Raw genomic sequence first — 25,822 nt, 5'->3', positions numbered from 1 at the left:
TTTCCAAGCCTGACTCCGGCTCTTGCGGTTGCCTGGTAACCATGCCGCTTACGTCCTCGAGGACGGCTTCCCCCGGATCAGCGTTCACCGGCAGCAATGTCTGTCTCCGATCGGGTCCGGATGACGGTGATTTCACAGCGAATGCTTCCGTTAAGGTAGGCTGCCTTAGTGCCGTTTCGTTGCAGTCACCGGCATTCTGCGTTGCCTTCCGTTCCGAGACCCTTCCTTTGTCTAGCTTTTTAAGCTGTGCCTTAGTAGCCGTGCTAGTAGTTGCTGCCGATCGCGTTGTACTGTTGGTCTTCCTTACATTGCTTGCCGGTCCCGGGGTGTCACGCTGCCCCATTGGCTTCGTCGTATTAAGTTGAGCAGGTAGCAGCTTTTCTTTCTCAAGTCTCGAGCGTTGTGCCATTTCTCCCACTGCAGTGGAACGAGTAGCGCCACAATAGAGTTTTTTCCACCAGGCTCTCAGTAATAGAAGTAGCGAGCAGAGCCCCTGGTTTAATCGCAGATCCAGGCATGCGGCTGCCTTCTCCTTTATCTGGGTTTCAAAACTCCGCAGCATGCCCGTATTCCTCGACCATCAGCATCCCGCACAGGAAAGGGTATAGATGCGACTGCCTTCTACAATCCTCTAGCGGCCATCTTGCCTCCACAATCCTCTAGCGGCCATCTTGCCTCCTCCGTTATCCCGTTCCTAATAGCCGCAGAACACTCAATTTCTAATGATGGCATATCCATCTCCCTTATGCAAGTCGTGGAGACCCATGAAGCACTGATGTCCACACTGGCTAACATCTTCTCCCCAATTAGCAGAATACGTAGGCACAGATCGGCCCGTTATTCCTGGTTTAGTGATAGCTGCCGAATGGCTAAGCTAACTCTCATCAATGCAATTCAAGACAAGGACGGACCTCTAATTAGAAAAAAGAGGGCTCTTTATAAAAGTACAATTGGCGCTTTATAAAAGTACAATTGCTGATGTTAAAAAAAAGTGGGAGCTCGAAAAATTGGACTCTCTGAGAAGGGTTTTAGCCAATCATGATATGCAGGTTTTTGGAATGTTGTAAATACGGGCTGTTGTGAAGAGAAACAGTTGATTGAACCCAATATTGGGGCAGATGTCTGGAAGACATATTTTGAGACCCTTTATTTAAGGTTTGAGGATGAGGGTGGTTTCCCAGTTAACGAGTTCCCACTTCACAGATAACTTGAACTAATGCCCCTGAGATAACTCTTAAAGAGATCACCAGTGCTATAAGCAAAGTAGCCCAATCCAAAGCCCCGGATTTAGACAAGATACCAGGGGATCTCTTTCTCAGTGAATCCATCATTTGGGCTCCTTTGTTGTGGACCTTGTATAATGCTATTCCACAGGATATGGCAATCCCTGCAACCTGGGCTGGTGCGGAAATCCTTCCAGTCTACAAAAAGGGCTCCCCACTTCTCCCGAAAAACTATAGACCTAGAAGTTTCATTGACATCAGCCATAAAATCTTCGCCTGTATACTGCTGGGCCGACTCCAAACTTGGATGGAAGAGTACAAAGTCTTGAGTCCATTTCAAGCTGGTTTTAGAGAAAATACGTCTACAATAGATCACATTTTCAGGCTCCAACTCCTGTATTGGAAGAGTGTGTCTATAGAGGGTGATAGCCTCTATCTAATATTCATGGATTTAAAATCCGCATTTGATCTGGTGCCAAGAGACAAACTGTGGGCAGTTATTTTGTGCCCTTTTGTAAGCTTGGTCTAGCACCCTCCTGGGGTACTGTCTTATTTCAAGTTTCTTTTTAAGATCCTCTGATTTACTTTTGAAGTCGGTAATTTCTGCACAATTACGTCCAAGACGTAGAAATTGCCCGTAGGGGAGATTGTCCTGTAGGTGTTTAAGGTGGGAGCCTTGATACAACAATAGACAATTTTTAGATGTTTTTTTAAATGAGTTGTGGTCACAAGTCTCCCATCTCCTGGTGATATATTTAGGTCAAGGAAGACCAGTTCTTTATTTGAAATGGTGCTCGTGAAATGTAAGAATTCATCCTGGTAGTTGAGCCAAGTGATGAAACGTTTGGCTGTCACCTCATCCCCATCCCAAATAATTAGTATATCATCAATATACCGTTTCCAGGTGTTGATGTGGTTGTGAAAGGGATTGTCTGGGGGAAGGATTTTTGTTTTTTCCAGATTATGGACATAGAGACCAGCTATACTGGGAGCAAATGTGCTCCCTATGCTTCTGGAGGTATAAGGTCTTGTTATAATCAGTAGATATATTTTCAGTGCAGTAGGGATCTTATTAGGTCCTGATGAGTAAGCCGTGGGGACGGCTAACGAAACATGTTGACCCAGTAGGGGGCATCTCATTAAAGTATACCCCCTACGCATCCCCATTTTTTAAATATTTCCAGCTAGGGAAGTGAATGAAATTAGTTTTTTCCACTAGCCAGGGAATTTTTACAATTTACTCTATATTCTTCACAGGCCCTACCACTCTCACTCCCACACCACACATAGCCTATTTCACCAAAAAGTGCTCCCACGTATTCGTAGGTTGTAGCACGCACTGCCACGTAGAGGGACGGGAAGACTCCTATGATGAAGCAAGACACTAAGGGATTCTTAGTGTGTGAGGGGTATTTTAAAAACACTTAGTGCTTTCCCATTACATCTCATGGATCACTATTACACCTTTTTCAGAACCACTAAAAATAAAAATAAAAAATACTCCCTTTTGTAGGGTAGAATCTTATTGTTTATTGAACTACAACACCCATTTGCCCATTGTATTTGCAGTGCTGAGTTTTCTATTTTCTATGTGGTGTGTACGTAGAGCACTATTGAATACTAATCCATAGGCATTAGTTGATAATCTTATAATGTCCTAATTGGATTTGGTTTATTTTAGCCCATTTTTAATATTTATGGTTTCATGTGTGTTTTATATTGGTTGTAATATGATATATATCTGTTTTTAGCATGTTTTATATGTCTATATCTATGATTACTGTATGGGGTGTTGGTCCTTGTGTTGGTAATTTTAACGTAGGGCCACAGTGTTTGAGCATGCACCCACATGGAATGTTTTTATGAAATGTTTTTGTAATGCACATGCACTTTTATGGTCATTTGTCCGCAATAAAGTTTTTTTTAACTGAATTGAAAACACGCATCATTATCTCTGAATATTAGATGTAAACACATTTAGAATGTATACCAGTTTGCCCATGAACTGTCAGTGACCTGGCCAAAGAGGGCAAGTGTAGGAAGCTGAGTTTGTGTTGCAGTAACCCCCCACTTTTTGCCCGATTTCTGATGGGGTTTGACATGAAGTGCCCTGGGTCTCTGCCAATCAGGTTCCCCGGGCCTGTGTTCTTTCCCAAAACTGTACCTTTGTACCCTCAATTGGCACCTCTTTGGCCACAGGTAAAGGTACCATGAATACAAAGGGCACTGGGACCAGGGAAGGCCTCTAAGGGCTGCAGCACATATTGTGCCACCCTCAGAGTTCCTGTACCTTAACACACACATACTGCCATTGCAGGCTGTGTGTTTTGGTGCAGAGAAAAGTGAAGAATCTACATGGTACACATACCTGTATGGTTATTACAAAGGGCACAGTCCACGCGCACCCACTGTCGCACTGCGGTATGGGAAAATATCTCTCACAGTAAAACACTTGCTCCTTCGTTATCCATATTAACCTCTTTATCCACCTAATTCTACAGATTCTTATTCCTTAATTCTTCCAAGTTTATGTAATCACCACGGACACAGCAATATTTTCCTTCATTCTTTATCACTCTTTTCTTATGCCTCCTGCATACCCATCCAGGTTTTTTACAGTGACAAGTAAAGGTCAATCTTGCCTCAGAGTAGGCTCTTTAACTTGTACCCAATGCATTTGAACCCAGAGGCTCTTGGTCAGGCGTCTCTTCAAAAAGCCACAACCGTCTGCTTAACCTATTCGTACTCTTCTCACCATGTTTCATTTAACTGTTAGTGATTACATAAACTTGGAAGAATTAAGGAATAAGAATCGGTGGAATTAAGCGGATAAAGAGGTTAATATGGATAACGAAGGAGCAAGTGTTTTACCGTGAGGGATGTTTTCCCATACCGCAGGGCAACAGTGGGTGCACGAGGACTGTGCCCTTTGTAATAACTTTTGGTATGATCTGTGATGTGGGGCGTTTCACAGCTACTGATTGCACGCACCAATAAGACAATATTTTTGGAATAGCAATGAACCAAACTGAAGGTAAGGAGTGCATGCTTTCACATACTTTTCTGCTTTTACACATACCTGTATGTCATGCCTGCAACCCACTGCCTATGGTATAGGTAAAACACCACTCTTGATGGGTGCACTATACCACTGGTGAGGGTACGGTTGCATGAGCACTGTACCCCTACAAAGTCTAAGTACATTCTTAGACATTGTAAGTGCAGTAAAGCCATAAAAGAGTATATGGTCTGGTTTGTCATTCCAAATTCCAAATCACCATAATGGCTTTACTGAATTCTGGGAAGTTTGGTATCAAATTTTTCAGCATAATAAACCCATCCTGATGCCAGTGCGTGTTTTATGATACCATGCACCCTGAGGGCCTCTTAGAGATGCCCCCTGAAAGACGACTAGCCTCTGATAGGTTCCTGACTGTTAAACACCAGCCTGCCAACACAAGACATGTTTCTGGACCCCTAGGGTGAGAGCCTTCGCTCCCTGGGCCCAGAAATAAAGCCTTTCATGGGTGGAGGTGTTCACACTTACCCCAGATCAGGAAGAGCCATTTGTGGAAGAGAAGCTTCAAAGTCCTTGCTTCCTTTGTAACACGAACCCCAGCCTCTCCTGCTATCAGGAGCAGGACCCCTTCTTGTCTCCCCTCCTTTTCGGTGGCAAGACAAGTGGGGAAAATTAGAGCAGCCCAGAAGGTGTGCCCACCTATGCTAGCCCCACCCCTCAGGTGGGGGAGGCGAGGTGAAGCCCCCTCTTCAGTGCCCGCCATTTTGCAGGTGGCAGGCACTCTCCAGTCAGGATTAGGGATTGTGCCCGTGCCCACGCCCCCTTGTGGGGTGAGCACACCAAGGGTGTAGTCACCCTAAGGTCAGTAGCCCATTGGCTCCTGGCCTCGAGACCCCTAAAACGCCCCCTAAATACAGTATTTAGGGGGCAGCCCTGAACCTACAAGGCAGATTCCCGCAACCTATGAAGAAGGAGGACGAAAGAAGAGGCCCAGCAGAGGAGACTACACAGAATAACTGACTTGGCCCCAGCCCTACCAGCCCATCTGCATTTTCCAGGGATTCTGGACCAAAAGTTGCCTTGTCCTGCAGCCAGTGACCTCCAGAACCCCCGGGAAGACTGACTGCCTTAAACAAAGACCGGATCTCCTGTGAACAGCAGCTCTGTTCAAAAGAATCTCCAAAGCAAGACTCAGAGTCTGCTGAGGACAAAGAAGCACGATGCATGAAACAACCACTGCACCCGATGTCTACGGCCCAAGCATCCCACTGGTCCCAGCAAGGTCCCCAACGCTCCAGAATCCGAATCCACCATGGGTTGACCTCTCCAGGACTCCCTGACGTCGCTTGCTGCCTCTGCACAGAGACACCCCAACCGCGAGTGACCCAGTAATGTGAAATTCGACCTCAAAAGGCACCCCTGCCTCCGCCGCCCTGCACTCTGGAGAAGAGGACCTGAGGTGCACCTACGTCCCTGAGCCCTCCAAATGACCTGCCCAGCTGTTAGTTCTTTCAGGAAGACTTCATGGACCGAGCCTGAAGCCAAAATCAAAAACCAGCAACTCCCATTGACAGGGCACCCAATGCCAAAACAGCACCCTGCACCCAGCCTCCCTAGTGCCTCTCTGGGTGCACTTTGTGTGCTAACTTGGATCCCCCTTTGTCTTGAGCTTAAGTTCAGGAGCTTTTCTCCCTCAACCTTGAGGCCTGCTCGTGAGCAGCCACCAACTGGAGGCCCCCTATGACCCGTTGGATAACATTGGGCCTCAGGACCATGCAGCCGGCCGCCCTAGTGCCGCTAAAGATGCTTTGAGAGTGCATCCTTGATACTGGGGGAACCCTTGTTCTTAGCCCAGAAACTCACCCCTTAACACCCTTTACTTACCTGCAAAACGATAACCCTATTTTCCTCTATAGGATTGCATTGACTGTTTTCCTCTGAAAAACATTTAAGTGTGGAGGGTGCTTTGTATGGGAACCTAAGAAACTGTGTCTTGAGAAAAACTGTTTTACTTACATTTTATCTAGGAAATATCACAGTGTGATATCTAGGCATATCACACTGAGTAAGAAAAGTAATCTGAAAATTCATTTAAAAAGTAATCATACAGTACCTGCAAAGTAACTGAAAAGTAATCACAACTGTTTCTAAATAATTGACCTACCTGTATAGAAAACAGGTACATAAAACTGCATTCAACTGTGTTGTTTTGCAAAGTATTATTTAACTTACCTGCACCAGGCCTGGCTTGGTTATGGAAATAAAATACAACTAAATAATATTTTTATACAAACAAATTGGCCTGAGTTCAGTCTTTGAGTGTGTGATATAATTTCTCATCTGAGTGTGTACAACCAATGCTTAAAACTACTCTCTGATAAAGCCTTACTGCTCGTCCACACTACCACTGATAGAGAGTAAAGTATAATCTACTTTAATCTCTGCCTACCTTTGGGGATCCACTGGACTCTGTGCACAACAGGGCTTTAAGTGGGCCGGATCTCAGTTTTTTAAAGGGGCCTCGAAATGGATCTCCATCAGGCTCTGTTTTGTGCCCTGGAACAGGCGGTCCGTTATTTTCCGGTCTGCAGTAACAGCAGGCACATCAATGTGAGTGTGCTTACTCTGCTTACTTCTCACTAGTGAAGAAGTTACGGCATGACGTCATTAAACTCAGGAGCAGCAACATTGTTGTGGTGTCACCAGGGCTTTAATTGGAACCTTTTTCAATATTACATACAAGCCATAGTTGCTGCTTATTTAACTTCTACGTATGACAAAAAGAGAGATAGGGAGAGTATTAAGACACTCTTGTTCCCCGGTCAGTATTCAATAAACAAAAGAAGAGTGTCCATGTAGATAGGACTATGCCAATCACGGGAGCATCAGAACAACCACACTGGGATGTCAAGGAAGGCCCTCACTCACCACCTAGTGATGACATGCTTCATCATCGGGCCCCACCAAAGAGACCGAGTGTCTCTTTGGTGTGCTGCAACGCCAGAATTACTGCGGAGCGGGATGGTGAGTAGAGGGCGTGTTGCGTGCAAAATGAAAACTAGTGAGTGATGGAGGTTAAAAAAGTCAGTAGTGTATCAAAGAAGAAACTTTATTAAATGATCACTAAAGACAATGGAATTAAAAAATATGTGAGGGACCAGTCCACTTTAATTGAGTGGTGGGTTCCTACAGAGTTGTCGACATGTTTCTTGCCATTGAAACGGTGTTAATTTACCCGGCAATTCATCAGGACTGGGTGTGCAAAAACCCCGGCGGTATGGGCACGCTAAGGCCCACCCTAACCTAGGGACGTGAATGTGAAAAAATTTAATTAAAAGGTGTCAAAAAGTGCAAAAAATTAGGAATAGAAACTTATCCCTAATTACTCCTTCTGATATTCCGTGGAATACTGTAATGAAGTGAACTGAATCATAGTCAGTGGATATAACACAACAAAGTACTAGTAAACGGGCACTTTAATGTAGAACTCCAACCTCCGGACTATTGGCTCTGGCGGGAGCCAGCCGCACCTATGACGACCTTCATACGAAGTTTACAAGTGTATACAAATGTTTTTTGATCATTGTACATACCTAACTCTTGCATTGTAACTCTAAGATTGAGGGCCCTGCCATGCGCCGGTTCCTTAAACCATTACTGGAACGTCAAAGCCAGCACAGCATGTATGCGCTAGTCCAAGCTAAACACACCCCCTATGGAACTGGGTTACCAGGCAACGCGTAACCATGTGACCTATGACGCTCCTTGGAGAATCGCTTCCGTGTTTACACGGGGCGCCTAGTAACGGCACACTCGTGACCGCGTGTCAGAACCAATCGAGTGCTCCGTCTAACAACACGTCATTTGGCACCGCCCACCCGGAAATAATCGCCACTTTGCCATTTTGCTTTTAAGCACAGATCTGAGCCCGCGCTAACATCGTCGGGGTCCAGTCTGAGGGCGACGTAGGTGGACCACGGGTGCTGAGCGTCGAGGGCGTAAGTGGGAGCCCTCTGCTGATAATAGAGCTAAGTACAGATCGCGCTCCGTTTCCCAAGGGGCAGTGCATTAATACCACTTTTGTTTTCCTTTACTTTGCCATGTTATAGGGTGTGCCGAATACGCTTCCACCCCCCTCCTGAGACCCATGGTGTTTATTCATAACACCCTGAAAGTGAGACAATTTTTAACTGATGGCGATCTCTATATATTTATATATTGATCGCAATGTTGACGATCTTCTATGAAGATTTTCACTTATTTTAACCCTTAGTCACTTCTAGTTTGTACCACGAATAGTACACCGCACATCTCCTAGCTCTTATGAACCCGGGGCTATCAGGTGGTGTTAACCATAGCGCTATTCGACCACAGCTAGAATGCCTTCACGTTTGGAGCACGTTATTCACTACAGAACCTATGACAATCAGAAACTATTCTAAATGTCTGTCTTGTTCTATCTGTATGTCTCTGTCCTTTTCCTTCTAGGTGCAGAAACGATCAGTAGAAGCCTCCTAAACCAGGAGTAATTAGGGATAAGTTTCTATTCCTAATTTTTTGCACTTTTTGACACCTTTTAATTTAATTTTTTCACATTCACGTCCCTAGGTGAGGGTGGGCCTTAGCGTGCCCATACCGCCGGGGTTTTTGCACACCCAGTCCTGATGAATTGCCGGGTAAATTAACACCGTTTCAATGGCAAGAAACATGTCGACAACTCTGTAGGAACCCACCACTCAATTAAAGTGGACTGGTCCCTCACATATTTTTTAATTCCATTGTCTTTAGTGATCATTTAATAAAGTTTCTTCTTTGATACACTACTGACTTTTTTAACCTCCATCACTCACTAGTTTTCATTTTGCACGCAACACGCCCTCTACTCACCATCCCGCTCCGCAGTAATTCTGGCGTTGCAGCACACCAAAGAGACACTCGGTCTCTTTGGTGGGGCCCGATGATGAAGCATGTCATCACTAGGTGGTGAGTGAGGGCCTTCCTTGACATCCCAGTGTGGTTGTTCTGATGCTCCCGTGATTGGCATAGTCCTATCTACATGGACACTCTTCTTTTGTTTATTGAATATTTAACTTCTACAACAACCATTGACCAAGCCAGTAGTACTGACCTGTTGTATCATATCTGGATGAAATGACAGAAACAGCAAAAAAAACAAATCGGGCGGCACACTATGCTAAGATTTTTAACTTACTGTTGTAAGCCACACCGTTAAATACGTTGGCCAGTTAAATACGTTGGCCACGCCCCTTTCAGAGCACCACCCCCCCCGTTTTTTCATCCCACTTAAAGCTCTAGTGCACACTATACCTTACATTGATATAGTAAATATAGAGCTTGCTTCCTACATCATGAGAGTTGAAATTGGATCAAAAATTCCAAGCTGATCCGAACAGGGACCCCCAAAATACGGTTGGCCCAGGGCCCCCAAAATCCTTAAAATGTCCCTGCAGGCAGTCACGAATACGTCGAGAGTACACAGTGAAAGAGGCAAGTGGGGTCACTTGGTAACAGCCGGTCGTCCTCCGTAGTACAAGTCATAGGAGATCGAGACTGTGTACGGGACTGAATGAGAGGGAGCTGCAACAAAACACTGAATGACGGGGAAGCTGCAAAAAAACACCGAACTGGGAACGAGCGCCAGGTACAAAGCTGAGGGACGAAGACAGAACCTGTTCAGGGACAAAATACTTCAGGGAAAGACTGACGTATCTCTCACGTGATGTGCCTCGTTGCTAGGGACGCCAAATGGGCTCCACCCCCTGATGGGACGTAGCCGCTGCCCTCGAACGCAGCCTGGAATAACACGTTCAATACTCATGGGAAAGCGGTCTTGAGGTGGCTGGGGCTGTCTTTTCCGCGGAAATTGTGATTTCTCTTCCGGGGCGAACGGGGCTGTCATTTCCTGGTACAAAGTCATCTTTTTCAGGGCGGGTTTTATCTTTACAGGCCAATTGAAGGCCTTATTATGCCGTACACCCGCCCAACACGTGCTCGCAACGCCCCCATCACCACTCAGTCATGAGAGAGTAGCTTTTCGATTGGCTCTCGGAGACTTCAGTTTTGCAGCACTTTGGAGTCGAAAGCAAGACAGAAGCAAATGCAGTCGGATATTTAGGACCCTCGTCGAGAGACGGGAGGTAAGCTTAGTGTTATGGAATCTGCCGCCAATTACGTGGTGGTATTTAACTGTAGTTGATGATCATAAATCTGGTTCCACCATGCACACCATGTGGTGATACACTGGGGACACATGACTTAACTATGATCTGTGACTTTATCTCACATGTTCATTTTTTGTAGCCCCCACACAATACTGTATTTTATGGATTCTCCGATGTTCTCACACATTGTTTTCGCGTATTCCGTCTCTCCCTCATTCCCCTTGATCATGTTACTTTAGCTAGTAAATACATTTTTGCTGCCCTGCCATAAACCCTTTGCTGTTCTCTTTCGATCCTCGTTTGCCCCTATCTTCCATTTATCCTATATCTGTACTTAATTTTCCTGACCTCTTCAGTTATTTTTACTTTTCATTATGTTACTCAGTTTCTTTTATAATCACTACTTCTCTTTAGATCGTTTCTTTCTCTCCTAAATCTTATGACTACTTTTTGTCTGTTTCATACAAGTTCTGGTATATTCGGTTTCCCTTTATGTCTCCCACATATGGCCCAGTATTAGCTTCATAAGTCGAATTCCCATTAACTCTGTCACTGCCCGAATCCAATCAAGACTGCCACGTCCTGTCATTGCCACTCTGTCATGTTCTTTTCTGGTGGCGGCAATTCTCGTATTTCTGGTACTGCCCTTCTGCCTAATTTCCCAGTCCTCTGTTATGATTTTCGCTCTTGCCCCTTCCTACTGCGCCTTTCATGTATTCTTCTTTTCTGTTATGCTGCCACTACAGTCTCTCTTATCACTCTCCTATCGTTGGCTGTCTCTAACGTGCAACACAATTTTGTTACTTTTTACAGAACCGGAGATTTTAGTAGCTCGATTAGTGGCTCAGAGAGAACATGCATATTAAATAAAATGCATAACATTCCCCCAAAAGATCAAGCACTATAAAAATTCTAAACGTTAGTGAAATAAGCTCTGGGAGTCTTGCGGCCACGCAGTTATTGACAATCTGTTTTTATCAAGTGCAACAAGTGTATCACTTTTATTAAGATGCACACTAAGGATTCATTATTGTTAATCTGCCACAGATAGTCTAAACTGCGTAATCCACGGTAAACACATTTGTTGCCTAAATTTGCATGGTTGACATGGAATGGTGTAATGACATCACTGTAGCTTCCTTTCAACCATTCTCATTGGGAAATCACTACAACTGGAATCATGCTCGGGGAATTGCAATCATGTCTCATATGCTTGGTTGCAACTATGTTGTACATACCAGTAACCAGTAAGCAAGGTCGGATTGGGACCTATGTTAGGCCCGTGCACTCAAAGAAAAAGTGGCCACGTTTATGGATAATGAATGGTAATAAAACATTGCTTAGTTATAATCAGGGGAGTCATTGTGGCCGAAATTGGTGATAAATTAAGCTTTTTAAGCCTGCAAAGCCAGTAGTATTGGCCTAAACCAGAAACACAATTATTCCACTGCATCGCACCCACAGGTCTCCTCACCTTCTCTTCAGGCATATACATTTCTCCACCTTGGTTACTGAATTTGTTAGTCACCCTTCGGTCCTTTAGTCTGGGCACCTCCTCAGATTTCTGAATTCCATGTCTGCCAAGAGGCAGAGGAACATACACATCCTTAAGTAACAAGGGTCTTGATCATCATTAGTGTTGAAGCTCCACACACACCAACAGAACCCTTAAGCTCATTTCCATTCACTGTCCCCTAATGCTTCTACTCGCACTGAGGTCCCAAAAGGCTTCTGCTGAGTCTCAGATGCCTATGGAGTTCAGTTCACCTAATTTCACTGTTCATCCCTAGGCCCAGTAGCTCTTGTTCACTCTTACTCAGAAGCTACAGTTCACCTTCATTTTCCTGAAGCAGTTTCTTACGCTCATGTCCCCGATGTTCCTGCTTCTCCCCAGGCCTCAGTTCCCTGAGTCTCCTGATCACCCTCCGGTACACAAGGTTCTTGCTCAGTGTAATTTTTCTCAGTGGCTCCTACTCAGGACATAGATCCCTGAAGCTCCTGCTCAACTTAGGCACCCGAGACTCTTAATAATCAGCAGGTCACTAAAGTTCAATCTCGCTTCACTTTCTTGTCCCTGAAGTTCCTGCTCATCCTTGAACCACTGACTTTCTTGATCATCTTTGGATCCTGTGTAGCTGCCCCCCACCCTTATTTGCCTATCATACTCCCTAAGGCAGCTGAAGCAGGCATCCACTGTTGTACAAGGCTTGCTCTCTTTGTTGTCACTTAGGAGCTTCCTTTGAAGTGATGTTTTGGGGTTTGCTTATGGCTTAGAACTTGATGTCTTTTTTGTATTGTGGGCAGAGACATGATTTGCTTTTGGAAAAGCTGCAACATTTCACTCTAAATGCAGCCTTTTAATGAATCTCCTGCATATCGTCTATGCCAGTGTCCACTGTCAAAAAAATATGTACACCACTTATCTTACCCCTTTTTAGGTCGCGCCTGCTGTCGCAAAGCGATCTATTGTAATCATTTCAGTCCTTTTCCCGTTCAAGGACTAGGCAGAGACAACAGACTGTCACGCAGCCGTCCGGAATCGGATCAGGTCACGCGCTCCGATCCCGGCCGGCTGTTCACAACACATGCACACGCAAGCACAGGCAGGCACACACACAGGCAGGCACACACGCAGGCACAGGCAGGCACACACGCAGGCAGGCACACAGGCAGGCACACACGCAGGCACAGGCAGGCACACACGCAGGCACACACAACACACACACAGACAGACGCACGCACACACGCACACTCCCCCCCCCCCCCCCGCCCAAACTCACCGGGCTAAACAGTCACAGAGGACGGACTTAAAAACAAAAATGCTCTCGCACTCGCACCCCTTCTTCTGGGAGCAGTGGAGGCCACTTTTACGTCATTGTAACATCAGAAACCGAAGGCTCGTCAGCTGGGGGACTCCCCGGTTCCTCTTCCATGCCGTGACCACGTCATTCCAGCTCTGACGCAAGGAGCCGCGCCTCTGCTGGCGCCGTGCCTGCGGTGGGACTGCAAGGGTTAAGTTGCCAAGTCAAATGAACTCCGCGGCTCCTGCTTAATGCACTCTTATCCGAGCCCGGCTGATCCGGTCAGCGGCAGCTGTTCGCTCAGTTGTGCACTTGGGTGCCGCGTCCTCCGGTCTCATGCAGTGGTCCAAAGAGCCTGTTTCTTTTACTTTCTGTTTTAACCTTTCCGTCTGTCTGTTCTGATTCCGACCTCTCCTTTGATCCGCAGTATTGTCGGAGTCGGCGCAGGGCTAGTGTGAGGAGGCGCAGGTTCTGAGAACCAAAAACCGAGACATTTCTCTCACAGAAATGCACGGCTGTAATTTGGCATCGCCCAGGGGCCCACGGTGGCTTGATTGACAGCGCTCATCGTCAGAGAGAACGCAGACCGTGGGCGCGGGCAATCCATTGCACCTTTTACACACACTGCTAGCGGCTGCTAATTCATTCTGCACTACGGCACGTGGAAAGGGCTCTCGGAAAACTGGGTCTGTACTAAATGTTCTGAAATTTGCTGGAGCCCAGAACAGGTGCTGAAAGGGGAGGACTGCCCTAGCAAATGCGTGGCGCCGTCACCCTGGCTTATTTTGTTTATACACAACACTGTAAATGTACCAAATACAATATCTAATCTTAATTCAAAGCCTGGCTAGTGAAACTTCGGGGAAAATGTAAAAATGTTAAATGGTGGATTTTCTGTTGACATACTAGGTGCAAAATTGAATTTAAAATGATAAACGGCCATAAAATGCACAATTACTCAGACATTCCAAAATAGATTATTATGCGCTGCACAAATTATCAGGCTAAAAAGCGAAGTTCGGGAAGATCGCAATTCAATTGTTATGTACTTGGGGATTCAAAAAGGACACCATTCTTACTGCAACTTGTCTGAGTTGAAGAAGGTAGTTCCAGATGTACAATACTGAGAGCAAAGGGTGGTGTAAAAAGGGCTATCTTTAGTTTTTAAATAAAAATTGCAATAACATGCCTATAAGTATTTAATTAAGGCTTTTCTTCTATGAGGTGGCATTTGTAGAGTACTCATTACCAAATCAACATGGTGGTAAAGTAGTGTACCTCAAAAATCAGCATGAAAAAAGTTTCAAAAGCCATATGAACTGCACGAGATTAGATTCGGCACAAAGCGGAGAGGTAGAGCATTCAGGGTTTTACCCGAGGCTAAGGGAAAGACTTTGTCTCTGTGGTTATTGTTTTAAAAAAAAAAAAAATACATTCGGTTATGTTTAGTGAAAGCTACAAACCTGAACAAGCATTTGCAATGCAATAAGTCTCGCCTTTGTGAGAGTTTGAGCTATTGTCATTGTAAATGACAATGCCTTTCATTTATGTGTTTTGAAAACCTGCAAGCGGTGCGTAAACACGCACTTTATACTAATAGTCCTTGCTTACGAGAAGCAAGGCTGGCAGTAAAAGAGGCGCAGTTACGGCCAGCCTTGCTTCTCGTAAGCAACGACTAGAAGTACAAAGTGTGCTTTACGCACCGCTTGCAGGTTTTCAAAACACATAAATAAATAAAAAGGCAGTCATTTACAATGCCAATAGCTCAAACTCTCGCAAAGGCGAGACCTATTGCATTGCAAATGCTTGTTCTGTTCTACCATTTCACCTCCACTGTCACTAAGTGCAGTCTGCCTGATTTTCTTGGCTCCTGTATTTCTCTTGGTCTGTAACACCAACTTTTCTATCTCCCCCCCTGTCTTTCTTTATTGATGACTCCATATCCCTTTCATAATTACTGTGTATATCTCTCAATGTACCTCTCACTTTTGTGCCCCTCTTTCTATGTCTTCTTCTTTCTATCTCTTGTTCTCTATTTCTCTAATTGGTGTCTCTCATTCAACCTAATTCTTTCACCCCTTTCTCATTTCCTATTTTTCCCTGTCAGTCTACAATTCCTCCACTCCTCTGACCCCCTGTTGTCTCTTTCTTCAGTTATTTTTCTGTCACTCATGTATTTAATTCCTCCTCTCATTTTGTATATCTACTTGGTGTTTTATTTTTATCTAGCAAACCTTCCGCTTTTCTCCAGTCGTCCTTTCTTCTGTCTGACTCGCTCACTTCTCTCTCATCCTTGCAATTCTTGGTGGCTTTCACTAGACTTAATGTTATATTTTTTTTGTCCCATTTATTGCCATCTGCAGTCAGTAACTGAAAGTCCTTTTGTGTCTGGAGACATCACTAAAACCAAAGGAATATCCACTGGTGGAATTCCTTTAGCCACAACTTTAAGCTAGGTAAGGATGGATAGTACCTCACATGCATATGCCTAGCTCATTGGAAGTTCTATCCATCCTTCCTTTGTTTTCGCAGATCATGAAACCATTGACACTGTCTCCAGCCTTCCTCTCCTCTCCTCTCATACTTCCTTCGTCATTCTTTTTCTGTCTCCCTCCTTCTCACCTTTTCTTTCCAGTTATCACGTTTGCTAGCTTTTCCCAGTGTCCACTCGTTTTGTCCTCTCATTCATCACTTCTCCCTAATTTCTTCTGTTTCCCTCCTCCATCTCTCTACACCTTTAGCATTCTTTTCCTGCTCCCTCTACGTTTCCTTTTTTCTCTCTCTTCATTGCCTATTCCCCTTCTTGTTACTTCCTTTTGTCACTCTTCACCCTCCTGTATCACTTTGCCTTTTGTGTCTCTCCACATTACGAACCTTTCTCTATCCATTTTGTTACCCTCCCTCGTGGAAAAGTCAGCCCATAACGCACCGAATGCCCAGGCTGCTGGCGCAAGGCGCCTCTTAGTTCCCATCGTAAATAATTACCAAATAAAGAGACGGGCACTGGAAGCAGGAAGACAAGAATAGAGTTTTATTTCTCATGAGGAGAGCCTGTCATTTCGGACACTCTCATAGTGTCTTCAGGAGGTGCTCTAACAAGTTCTCTGAGGCTTCGTCTTTTATACACATGTTTATGATGCACAAACATTCCTTATTACAATAAACACGCTTTGAAGTGGAAAAAGGCATGCTTGGAATCCTAGCTTCAGGCCTATTCCCATACCAGTCGCTCAGATGTCATCCTCCCCTCCTGAATGTAACAAGAGATTTGTGACCTCTCAGCTGGTCATTCCTACAGGGCACGAGGGCAGGAGGGGGATGATCAGGTCAAAGGTTGGTCAGGTGATAAGGTTGGACACTTCGGTCGGTGTATCACGCTTTTGTTATGCTGGGCAGGAAAAAAGGGGGGTGTACATCCACGAGGCTTGGTCTTAGGACTTGGGACCGGGTCGAGAGGTCAAGCGCAGCCGGGGGGGTTGTCAGCTGAGGGGAAGGGTGTTCCTGGGAGGAAATGGGGGTGTGTGGGTCAAGCAGGAGTGCTATTTCCAGCGCAGGGTCACGCAGAGGGAGAGGGTCTTGTGGCCGTTGCATGAGCAGTGCGCGCGGGGAGGGGTGTCGGGGGTTTAGCAAACGGTCAGAGAGGCCATGGTGCCTAAAATAGCTGTCGTGCACATATGTGCATGGGTCTTATGCTGGCGGGATAACACAGTCAGTGTTTCGTATTTATTCGTTCTGCTTACAACAAGGGGTACAGTGAACACAAATGAACGCCGCTTATGTACACATACATTTGCCATTTTCAACAGTCGCCACTTTTTACATAAGCAAGTTCAATTTCTATATAGTCGATACGATAGGCAGAATGCCATACATGTTAATTTACATTTGTTGGGTCCTTCATACAAGTCTAGAGATCGATATTATACTTTTAGTCGGGGTTAATCAAGAAAAACGTTCAGACACATTATAGAATCATGTTCTGACTTTCTCTCCGCTGACATCAAAATACAGTAGAAAGGGCTCTGATACCTTCGGGTCTTGTCAGTGCTATATGAGACTTATGGAAAACTAAAAGCATGAGTGATCGATGAAACATTTTAGAAAGCAATACAAAATGGCTGAGGGAGGAGTTCAAGTTGATACAAGCAATTTGGTCAAGGGGTTGAGTAGAAAGTTCAGGAAGGGGGTTTTTGTCACACTGTCTTTTTAACAGAGTCCGTCTTCTTTTGTTGGCGCTGTTGAGCACCGGCGGTGGAGCTATAGGTCCAGCTCGGATTCATCCTTACGCGTTGCAGGGTGCGATCAGTCCTCTGCTGTTAGATCACAGTCCTGTTTCTCAACTGATTGTCTTAGGGGTGCCTCATGCTGGGCACCTGCGTGTCTTTTCTTTTTCTTCGTGGCATTCTATAGTCAAAAGTTAGGCGAAAAGGGTGATGTTGTTGAATAATCAAGGGAAGAGAGGGAGGAGTGGGATCAGATCTCTGAGCACACCAAGGGACCAAAAGGAGCAAAGGATGACGAGCAGGCAGGCCCATTAGTCGGGCTCAAAAAGGGACGGGGACTTCAGGCACGAGTGGGTCAGCAAACCGAGGGCTTCAAGGCAGCCCTTCATTCCTTAACCTGCCGAGTTTGAGAGTGGTGCCTCGTCCCGCGTCTCGTTGCTCTGTGACTCCACCTTTGGTCGCGGTCACACGTGCTTCATGATCTGTGGCCAGGCTGTGCGTCACGTCCAGCTCCTCTCCTCCGGTGATTGTATCTTTGAATGGGTAAAAACAAGTTTTAGAACAACTGGCAGGAGAAGACATTTATACATCTCAATTCCGTCCTCAATCCTAAGTAGGTGGGAGATAAGTTAATCGATCACAGTCAGAAGTCATCACTTATGGAGTAAGTAGGAGGGCATTACCATTGAATTCATAAACCTGTTTGGTGTTTATTCGTGACGTATGTGGAGAGAAATTGGACTTTTATACACAGTGTATTATATAGTCATTCAAACTCGAGTCCTTATGTAGGGACTCGTCCTACGCCCTGCGTGGCTCAGTGGTTAGAGGCGGCAGACCCGGAAGCTGAGATCAGCCATGGACCAGGGTTCGATTCCCCGCCTCGGCGGGTCTCGGGCTCAAAATTCCACGGACTTGACAATTCTCGCTCCGGTGCCTACTCGACTCACGGGGTCACACTCTGCAACTCTGGGCAATAGCTTGCTTAATCTCCACTATGGCCCCTCGCGGTGGGATGCCTGGCTTTCACCTTGTGGATACCCTGCCGGGGTATCTCACAGGGGAATACCAGGACGGGTTCCCTAAGCAAGCGCCTTGATACCTTCGGGTGATACGTGCGCTATATAAGTCGCAATACATACATTTACATTTTTCTTTTTTAACCCACGTACTGACAATCTTACATTTCCCATCGGGGTCGGCTAACTCTTGTAAGCAGGGGCGCTATCGTTATGAAGAAGGGGAGAGGGGGTAGATGTAACACATGTTTTTCTTGGGGAGTGACCGTTAATCAAGGTCATCAATTAAGCTTCGAGGGTAGCTGACATGGTGCTGGGGTTAGTCGGGAGGACGCGAGGACGCGTTGGACAGGGAGCTGGAGTAATCTGGGCATTGGGAATTGCATTTCTAACGAACTGAAAAACAGAAGGCCATTGACATTATAGTCCCCCTATAAAAAGGCCAGATTTAGGGGACATCAGTCGTCTTACCTGTCCTTTCCTTCATTACCAACTCGGGTTCTATCGTTTTGCAGAAAGGAGAGGTAGTAATATGGCAAGTCACAATCGTTTTAGTGTCTGTCAATTTTGCCGAACACCTTTGTGTTCAAGGAGACCCAATTAGGTTTGTGCCCGGGGGGGGGGGGGCACAACGTTACCATACAAGGAAGGAGGGAACAGGGGACTTTAGAGAGTGAGAGAGAGAGAGAGAGAGAGAGAGAGAGAACGCAATCTAAATGGTCCATTCGGTACACGTATGACATGTAGAGAGAAAGAGAGATAGAGAGAGAGAGAGAGAGAGACGTGTACAATAATGGGTCATTTAGTGCGCGCACAATACAGAACAACAGGGGTTAAGTAATACGGAAACACAGGCAGAGGGATGACGTAGATCCATACATTACGTACACACATACTAGGGTGAGGGAGACAGTACATGTATTATATACAAAAAAATCCAAGACATAATGATCTCTTCCTGTATGCTGCGCATCCTTAGCATCCTACGCTCTTTTTACCCTTTTCTTTCCTTTTATTGTCGGCTGCCTTTACTGGTCTTTGTGGTTGTACACACTTACGCCTTTGGCAACCAGTCAAGAACTAACCTGGTCGGGCTAATGTGTTTCCAGGCTGAGGCAACAGTGGGTGTCAGTTGGGGGAACAATAGGGCAGCTTTGAGTTTCCGGTCCATGAGGGTGCGGAAAGGATGTAGTAATTTCCAAACACTGACAACATTCCTAGTCCTCCAAGCGGAGGGTACTAGAGTAAACCTCACCTCAGAATATTCTTTAAACCTTTCCCTATTTAGTTAAGTGTAGAGTGCTTAATCATGAGTGCACATTATTTTTGGTTGTATTATTCGGGGTGCGTAGGCACCATAATCGAACACCTTTTTCCCGTCTCTTCGTCCGTTAGATCACCATTTCTTTTTCGTATTTTTAATCGCTGTTCCAAAGTGACCTGCAGAAAAGAGGGAAAAAGAAGGGGGGCGGGGGCAGCATTTAAAAACATATCAGCGCGCATAAACCCGAAAAGGCTTTTACTTACTACATACTCGGTCTATCTCCACGGAACGTAGTTCTTGCCAACTCGGCATTTAAGGCCAGATGAACCTTTTAGTGTGGGAGGGATGATTATCGGAAACCGGTGGATGGCATAGGCCACCCAAGTGTGGTATTACGGACCGTATAGATCTGCCCTTCTGTCCTAAGGATTGGTGGCCCAAAGACTCAGAGGCCCCGCCTAGTGCAGTGTCCTCTGCACGTAATCTTGGCGTGCAATTTGATACAGCTTTATCCTTTGATGATCACGTCAGGATCACGGCAGGCTGCTGTTTCGGACTTATCAAATCTTTAAAAAAATTCTTTGACTTCCTCCCCATTGCATCCAGGAAATCGGTCGTGGTCGCATTAATACTCTCCCGACTCGACTACTGCAATGGGTTGATGGCTGGAGTGAAAAAGTCCACACTGAAGAAGTTGCAAAGTGTACAGCACGCAGCTGCAAGATTAGTGTTAAAACTTCCCAGGAAATCCTCAGCCTCAGCAGCATTAAATCGTCTTCATTGGTTGCCCCTGCACAAGAGGATCCTCTTCAAACTTCTACTAACAGTTTTCAAAGCACTAAAAAACATCGGTCCGAAATACCTTATCAACCGCTTTGTTCACTACGACCCCGTACGAAGTTTGAGATCCTCCGGTGGTAACCTTACCAGGATTCCGAGGTATAAATATAAAACCAGGGACGGAAAAACTTTCACAGTCCTAGCAGCAAGGGCCTGGAACAACTTGCCTTTAAATCTCAGACTGGTTGAGACTGAGAGTCTTTTCAGGAAACAACTGAAGACCTTGGTCTATCAGCAATCTGATGCTTATGTTATGGCCGCTATCTAGAGCTTCCTTCATCCAATCCCATCCACACACAATTTCTCAGCGCCAAGATGCTCCTTCCGGAGCGATAGGCTGCGCTTAATAAATACTCACAAATTCACAAAATTCACAAAATGTAGGGAGGCCAGGTGGCACTCCTTCGGGGCGACTTAGGGACATTTTAGCACAAATTTTCCTGATACAGGTAGCATATAAAGTATAGACTGAATTCCAGGGTCTTTTAGCAGTTGCTTTAGGCTGTACAAAAACGTGCAAGTACATACAGCAAAAACCTGGACCATTCATATTTGCAATATTTCTGCGTACTATACTTTTTAACCCTTAACTAATCGGGCTGAGCCATTTCACCTGCAATTCAGTTATATCGAAACAGTGGTCAGTTATTCGAGACTTACCAATTTACACATGACAACTTCGTACGTTTTTCTCCCAAAATCTTTAATAAAAATGTCGGTGCATAAATATGGGCCTACAACCCTGTGGGCCAGCCAAAACTGTACATGTGGGGGTACTTATCAGTGCAAAACCTAATGGAGTCGGTGGTCATTGAAAAAGGTGCGACAAGTGCAGTAAAATCATATCGAAACTTCAGCATAAGCGAGTATCATAAGTGTTGAAATTCGAACTTTCAACAGTCATGATGCGCCAAACTTAACAACAATTCATTGTCCGACTGTTCAATCGGTACCCATCTTATGTCAATTCATTGTCCTTCATTGTCCGAACACATAATCAGTACCCATCCCATATCAATTCATATGTTTAAAAACTACATACATATCCCATGACACCAAGGCTGAGCAATCGGGGTACAACAAGGAGTTGAAAGTTTCATTTGTACCGGCGCCATTTTGGGTGCAACCAGGCAGATCCAGGCATAGTCTAAATCTCCACTAACTCGTGGTTGGCCCAGAGCCTCTTCTTGGCAGTCCAAAAGTTCCGTTAAAGGGCAAAAGAAAGGATCGGTGGTCTGAACCATCAGTCAAAGGAGGAGGGAGGCAACAATTTTCCTACCGGGTCATACTGGGTTTTCACCGGAACTGATCCGAACTGTAGTCTGCAGGATTTTAGTCATTCAAATCGAGGCTGGCGTCAGCATGGGAGCGCCGACGTCTTGTGGCTACATTTTCATCGTTCCGTGGGCAATCATGGCAGTCATTCCCCATCGGGGGTGTCTGCGGGGGTCGGAGGCCCCCGCGGCTCCCATAGAATCTTCAAGGTCGTGGAGAACTTTTATGATGGTGGAGTCAACAAGTGACCGGGCCATTCCTTCATGCTGGGCCCGCTCTTGCAGGGTCGACTGCCATTTTGAGAGTTCGGCAGCCACCGGCAATCGCGGGGTCAAATGAGCAGACAGGCTCCAACCTGCCGGGCGAGGCGTCGCAGCATCGCCACAGTGGACGAACCCTTTGCCGGGTGTGAGGAGCGTTGGGGGTGCAGCTGGGGAGCCTTCACCTGGGGAGGTGGGAGAGGCTTGTTCGCGCCGCCTCTCCCTCCCGGTGCACCCCACGGCGTCTCGCTTGACATTTGTTATGGCCGGACCAGGTGATGAGGACGAGGGGGGGTCGGAGGCATGTGCAAGACATCCCCCCCCCCAGTGTTGTCGCAGCCATTATTGAAGAAGCGGGGATGGCTGGCACGTTTCGGTGCGGGCCTACAGCCGATGGCGGCCGGACGCTTCTTCGCCCTGGCCCCAGGAACGGGTCCCTTGGTTCATCCTGGGGACAGACCTTGGCGCGTGGTGCCGTCTTCAGGCTATTCGCGTAGTGGCCTCTCCACCCCCAGGCCTCTTATGGAAGCCGGTCCAGACTGTCTGAGAGAGGGGGGGTCGGGGGCATGGACATTCCCCCCTACAACTCTCCAGTGTTGTCGCAGCCGCCACCGCGGCCGGATCACGTCGGCCCCGGCCTCTCCTCAGGCCCACCTCATGCGATGACCTCCGGCCGACGGCTGGCAGCAGGACCCGCCCTACATGTGTTGAAGATCTCGTCTTCCGGCTGGGCGTAGCCGCAAACCTGTTGCACTTTGGGAGTTTCCAGAATGGGGGCGGATGTCTGCTGACTTGTATCTTTCCCAGGTTGCCGTTATTGGGGCGTGGCAGGCGGTGGGACAGACATGTTTGGAGCAGTGAGGGGCGATGAAGCCTCGTTGCCTCGTGGCCGTCGCAATGTCAAGCCTGGCTTCTCTTATCATTTTCATGTTTCTTATTACGGGCTTATTTCTAACGTTTCTTGTTTCTAGGACAATCATATGTTTTATCATTAAGTATTGTTATCGTTTCCTTATTCGTTATTTAATAAAAAGTTCATCAGTGGCCTACTGATTTCGTTTTCCTATTCCTTTCTTTCTAGTTTGTTTCATGCTAAAGTTTCTGTTAACAGGATACAGTGATCACTTCGTTATTATTGCATATGTCCTTTTCGCTAGGGGTGCTCTCTGGTCGGGCCAGATGACCTACCTCTAGTAAATGGTCCGGGTGGAACTGGTTTATCAATCAGTGGGGAGTAGATAGGCATGACAGATTACAACGGGGGACAAAAGTCCGCATTACCTACCCTTCACTACTTGCAAAGACTAGACAGAGTATTTCTTTTCTATGTTATTTGCAAACAGAGAATACCTCCAAAAAGAGCAATTCCAAACAGTCAATGTTCGGACAACCAATCAATCAATGAGGAACGAAATAGGCACGACGGGTTACAATGGGGGCAAGAGCCTGCGTTACCTACCCTTCACTATCTGCAAAGGGAGAGAGAATATTCCTATTCTTCCCCGTTTGTAGGCAGAGAAGATCCTTAAGAGAAACAACTTCGAACAATTCAATGCTCGATCAAACAATCAATCAGTGGGGAGAAAAATAGGTATGACGGATTACAATGGGGACAAAAGTCTGCATTACCTATCCTTCACTATTTGCAAAGAGAGAAGAACGTTCCTATTCGTCGCTGTTTGCAAACAGAGAATGTCTCCAAGAGAACCAATACTTCAAGTAGCACCCAAGGCTAAATGAACCAATCAATGAACAATACCAGTTTCTAAATATCGTTTCCAATATCAACAATCAATCAATCAATCAGATGGATAAAGCCATCCTACCAATCAGACGTAAAGACGTCCTACTTAACCTGACCCGGACCGGACCGTGTGGACAGTTCTTCGTCTTCCTTTCTCCAGCGCCCGATCGTTCTCTTTTCTCCATGTTTTTACCGCAGCATTCCTGTGGGATTCCAGTCAGGACAGTAGGTCACTTGAGAGAGGTCCGTTCGGAATCGGTGAAGTTCATTCAATCGGCAGCCGGACGAGGGCCCTCTCAAGGCAGGTATACTCCAATCGTTTAGATGTTCACCCCATTGTCTGGACCTCTCTTACCGGACCTTATGTCGCTGATGGACCCCGCGTTGGGGCGCCAATTGTGGAAAAGTCAGCCCATAACGCACCGGATGCCCAGGCTGCTGGCGCAAGGCGCCTCTTAGTTCCCATCGTAAATAATTACCAAATAAAGAGACGGGCACTGGAAGCAGGAAGACAAGAATAGAGTTTTATTTCTCATGAGGAGAGCCTGTCATTTCGGACACTCTCATAGTGTCTTCAGGAGGTGCTCTAACAAGTTCTCTGAGGCTTCGTCTTTTATACACATGTTTATGATGCACAAACATTCCTTATTACAATAAACACGCTTTGAAGTGGAAAAAGGCATGCTTGGAATCCTAGCTTCAGGCCTATTCCCATACCAGTCGCTCAGATGTCATCCTCCCCTCCTGAATGTAACAAGAGATTTGTGACCTCTCAGCTGGTCATTCCTACAGGGCACGAGGGCAGGAGGGGGATGATCAGGTCAAAGGTTGGTCAGGTGATAAGGTCGGACACTTCGGTCGGTGTATCACGGTTTTGTTATGCTGGGCAGGAAAAAAGGGGGGGGGTGTACATCCACGAGGCTTGGTCTTAGGACTTGGGACCGGGTCGAGAGGTCAAGCGCAGCCGGGGGGGTTGTCAGCTGAGGGGAAGGGTGTTCCTGGGAGGAAATGGGGGTGTGTGGGTCAAGCAGGAGTGCTATTTCCAGCGCAGGGTCACGCAGAGGGAGAGGGTCTTGTGGCCGTTGCATGAGCAGTGCACGCGGGGAGGGGTGTCGGGGGTTTAGCAAACGGTCAGAGAGGCCATGGTGCCTAAAATAGCTGTCGTGCACATATGTGCATGGGTCTTATGCTGGCGGGATAACACAGTCAGTGTTACGTAATTATTCGTTCTGCTTACAACAAGGGGTACAGTGAACACAAATGAACGCCGCTTATGTACACATACATTTGCCATTTTCAACACCCTTACCCATTTCCTTCCGTTTGCCCGCCATACAAGGCCGACGCTGCCATTAAGGTACACAGAACACAGGATTCCAGAGGAGATGTGAGGCTGTTATCCTTGTCCTCCAGTAAACAAGATATGTTTTCCAGCCCTGAACTGGTTTCCTACTTCCATTACTTACTTATTCTCTCCATTCACACAACACAATTTTGATTTTAGCCTGGTGCACTACTTCTCTCCTCCATGTTTCCACTTGAAGGAAACTCGTGACCTTCCAATGCTTTGCATTATGTTTTTTCCTCGTACTAATGCCAAACTTATACATTTTAAACAAAGTTTCCTTTCCAGTGTAGTGGTGAAGTCCAGCATGCATTTTCTAAACCAGGCATGTTTGACCTCCTCATAACATTCTCAGTCAGCCTCGTAGTGTCCTGCGAATAATTTAGTAGGTGCGGGGCAGTCTCACAACATGAGATAAACCTACCCCCCAACATCATATGGACGGCAACTATTGGCTTGTCTGTGGAATAATCGCCCCAATCTTCATAGGGGTAAGCTACGATAGGGGTAAGCTACGTTCTGTGAAAAATGTTATATTGCAAGTATTTAAATCTTGCATTTCAGGATATTTTGGGAGCACAATTTAATATTATGTTCCACTCTTGTTGTCCAAATCTCTCACCACGT

General features: G+C 46.1%; 1 protein-coding gene across 7 annotated transcripts in view; it reads left to right on the top strand.

Annotated features, from left to right (window-relative positions):
• Window positions 1–10,299: 10,299 nt before the first annotated feature.
• Window positions 10,300–25,822, top strand: part of VPS13B (vacuolar protein sorting 13 homolog B) — a 3,181,000-nt gene continuing 3,165,477 nt past the window's right edge. For all 7 annotated transcript variants that reach the window (XM_078686964.1, XM_078686965.1, XM_078686963.1 and 4 more), the window contains exon 1: window positions 10,300–10,400. The gene's annotated coding sequence lies outside the window, so the exon portion shown is untranslated. The remainder of the gene's footprint in view (window positions 10,401–25,822) is intronic.

This window comes from Lissotriton helveticus, chromosome 4_1, assembly GCF_964261635.1.
Source record: "Lissotriton helveticus chromosome 4_1, aLisHel1.1, whole genome shotgun sequence".
Taxonomy (NCBI): domain Eukaryota; kingdom Metazoa; phylum Chordata; class Amphibia; order Caudata; family Salamandridae; genus Lissotriton; species Lissotriton helveticus.
This window is presented reverse-complemented; position numbering and strand designations above follow the sequence as displayed.